General features: G+C 38.8%; 1 long non-coding RNA gene across 2 annotated transcripts; it reads right to left on the reverse strand.

The window, feature by feature from the left end:
• Window positions 1-436: 436 nt before the first annotated feature.
• On the reverse strand, window positions 437-3,255 carry LOC107305766. Of its 2 annotated transcripts, none has more exons than XR_001551889.2 (4): window positions 3,006-3,255; window positions 2,640-2,720; window positions 1,959-2,072; window positions 437-964 (listed from the first exon to the last, which is right to left on the reverse strand). It is a non-coding gene; the product is annotated as an uncharacterized LOC107305766 (long non-coding RNA). The 2 variants fall into 2 exon arrangements; XR_004305611.1 differs by lacking the exon at window positions 3,006-3,255 and adding an exon at window positions 2,807-2,900.
• Between the last annotated feature and the right edge of the window lie 499 nt (window positions 3,256-3,754).

Here is a 3,754-nt window from a genome sequence, read left to right on the forward strand (position 1 = left end):
TTGAGTCACCATCCCTGGATGTGTTTAATAACCATTTGGTTGTGGTGCTGAGGGACATTATTTAGTGGAGGGTTGTTTGAGTTAGAGTTGTATGGTTAGGTTGTGGTTGGATTTGATGATCTTTAAGGTCTTTTCCAACCTGAGCGATTCTATGATTCCACAATTCTAAAAAGTACTCCTATGATGTTCCAGCAGAAGCCCAAAACAAGTTAGTGTTGTGGAGTTCTTTAGAAGAGTAAACCCTAAAGTCTCATTTTAATTCTAAAGGATTAAGACTTAAAGGATTAATCCTGTTCAACATGTCTGAAAACCTGTGAATACTACAAAGAAAAAGGCAGGCACAGGTAAAAGTTATAAACTCCTGAAATAATTAATGGTTGTTTATTCCTACTGTAGGCAGAATGGCAGAGACATCACTCAAATTTCTCAAGCCAACTGATAACACAACCTTCCCATGCCAGTTCTGAGGCCGAAGATACGTCAGCATAGAATCACTGAGGTCACTTCTCTCCTTTGTTATTCTCATTTTTGGCTCTTTTCTATATTCAAAATGGTTTTAGAGCTAACAGGATTTACAATCATGTAAATAAAGGACATTATATTAGCTTGCATATCAGATATGCTTGTTTATTCTGTCCAAGGAAAGGCTAGTAATAGCATTTTCATGACATCAGAGGCAAAGCAAAGGAAGCCATTCCAACGAATTAATCTCAGTACTGTTTATAAAGAAATATAGGCAACTGATCTGTGTAATTGTTCTAAGGAGTCACAGTTTGCACAGTATATTTAAACAACATATGACTATTAAGGGCAACCATGAGGATGGATTTTTAATTTATCAGTGTGAGGTACTTTCCAAATTTTATCAGAAGAGTGAGTTCCACTGTGGTGCAGATAGAGACTTGGCTGCACTTAAAGTCCAGATGAGTCTGTGGGAGCAGTTAGGAATCCAGTAATTTATGAACTGCAAAGGAAAGAGTTAATGGCAGACCTCACTGACTAAGATACCAGACTGACATTTATCTGTTTTCCAAAAGTTTTTGCAAGAGACAGTAGAAATTATATGTTGTTTTGTCTTCTGACTCTGGCCTGAACATTTGCAATTACTATTGTCACTTTTTGAAGGTACAAGAAACTGTACAGTCAAAAGAGGAGATAAAGATAAATGAAATAGTATGTTTTCACATGAAGAATGCAAAATGTTTTTCCAAAAATCACCTTCTATTGTAACTGAAGATTAAATTTTATGGGGATTTGGGAGCATAGTATTCAAGGTAAAATTAATTTAACCAGTCTTCTAAATTGAATTGTCTCTACTTAATGAATATTTTTACAAAATCTTTTACATTAATTCTCATTGAAAACTTTAGGGGAAACTGGACTATAAATAATGCAAATTAGTAACAGTTCTTACCATTTAAAAGACTGCAAGTACAGTCGCAACTCTTTTTGTCACCTGTACTAGGTCAGTAACTGTGTTTTTTCCCTAGCTTGCCTTCATGTCAGTACACAAGAATTACATGTGTACTGGGTAGTAGACAGGTTAATTCATATTTAACTGATACTTGGGTTCATCTTGCTATTAAAAACAGAACTTCAGCTCTACACAGCTATACAAGCTGGGTAAACTCCAGGGCACTGATGCAGAAAGGATTTCTGCTAGCTCTCTACTTCCATCCACATCATTTTTTCTGCAGGCACACTACTACTCAGCTGCAATGCAGCTTGGCAATCTAATGATTACAAATTAGAAGTGCCTTTATGTACCCTATAATATTCTCCTGTTTCTCTGCCTATTGATGATCCTATTGACACTTCACCTAAATCCAAACTCCTTCTGATCCATTCTCTCCTCAGTGACTTCAGATCAAGAGCTGAACTAGATCTTCCCTAAGACCTCCTGCCTTTATATAATGTCAGTTGGTGGGAATCTCAACACCATTTCCAGCTTTCCTTACCTCCATTCAGAGGTCTTGAGAAGCCTTTCCTTTATCCCTTTTTCTTTCCCAATGAAACATCCCACTTGGTGTGCTCAGCCAGCTGAAGTCCTTCACCAAAATGCTTTTCCTGTTCTGTGGGAAAAGACACAAAATATCTGAGACAGCTGATCTCTTTCACTAGAAACCAGTTTGAGCTTTTTTTTTTCCCTCTTTTTTTTTTTTTTTAATAAATTCCAGAGACTTTTTTTTCCTTTTTTTTTCTTTTTTTTTAAATGTTTGAAGCACACCAAATATAAATCAGAAAAAGACACTCTTGCCTGTAGCCACCAGTGTTGAGAAGGGCACTGCTCATGACTGCTGACCTCAGATGGTCTGAAGCGTCAGCTACACCTCCAGCAAACATCTGATTAAAAATCATGTGTTCTGGTAAAGTAATCTAATTTTAGAGGTTTTCTTGGTTGATGATACCTCCACAGTGTCCTCCAGCTTCTCACAGTCTAACTGTGAGCACCCACACAGCTCCCCATAAGGGACTGTTCCCAGGGCAAACAGCTGCGAGCCTGTGCCACGTGTCCCACACTCACCCATTATCAATTACAGCCCTCTGCTTCCATGATTCTCTGAATACTTTTCCTATGTTTCCTGTGTCCCCATCCCTGCTTGCCCTCCTCACATGCTGTGTAGGGAAGGGGCTGTCACCTTGTTGGCTTCCAGACTGCTGCAAGTGAGGTGAAGCGGCAGCCATTTTGCGATCAGTGTTGGAAGCTTTCCCACACATCTCTGTGGGGAAAAGAAAAAGTTAAAAATCACTAGATCCACTAAATTCTCCTAACACAGGCTGTGCTGTGACTTGTCAGAGAATTTACTTTGGCAGAAGAATGGTCATCAGCTGAGCTAGGTAAGAAAGCTTCTCACTGTGACCCAGCAGCCCATGTGCAGCCGCCTACCTGTCACCCAGCCAGTCTGTCCTTGCAAAACCTGCTGAGGGTAAAGAGCGGGGATGACAGTGGAATTCCTGTGTTTATATGGGAACTATTTAATCAAAAGAAAGTTTTGCTGTCATACCTTCCTGTTTTCAGAAGTTATCCAGCCGTTAGCTTCCTAATCAAAAGAGATGTGGCAGCGTGCCACAGAAACTGGGCCTCACTTCCAGCATGTAGCCCAAAGGATTTCCATACCCGGGATGTGCCTAGAAATACACGTCCTGAATGAAAAGTTAATTTGTGCACTATACACATCAGAACATAAAAGAGCTATGTACAGAAATACTGAGCACTCAGATCAACAGACCACTTTGGAGAGTAAAGCCAGTCAAAAAATTCCCGTAAGTTCTAGCATCTCATTTGTTATTCTGCATACAGATACATTTCTATGAGGGAAATAACTTGCAAAGTCACAAAGCAGGATCTTAATATATTTAAATTAATATGTATACCTAGATTTGCTTCACTAGATTTTTTTTCACAGCATGCTGCTGATGCAATGTGCATGTAGCATAAAAATTCTCTGCTTTATCATGTGCAGAACACAAAAAAATAAATGAGCTAAAGAGTCTCTAAAGGAAGAAGAATACTGAGTCTGTTGGAAAACAGAACAAGAATACTAAGTCTGTTGGAAAACCAACTGCCTGGCAGTATATCCTAGGGATTAAAATGAAATTATCGTTCCTATAGAATTTTGTCTGGGATTATTAATAATGGATCATAGAGAACCTGGGGACTCCTTTTAGCTATCTAATAATGTATTCTATGAATTTCAAGGAATCAAGTATGATATGAATGACTGAAAGCTGACTGAAGGCTTCCTAGCGGTAG

Source organism: Coturnix japonica, chromosome Z (genome assembly GCF_001577835.2).
Source record: "Coturnix japonica isolate 7356 chromosome Z, Coturnix japonica 2.1, whole genome shotgun sequence".
Classification (NCBI taxonomy): Eukaryota; Metazoa; Chordata; class Aves; order Galliformes; family Phasianidae; genus Coturnix; species Coturnix japonica.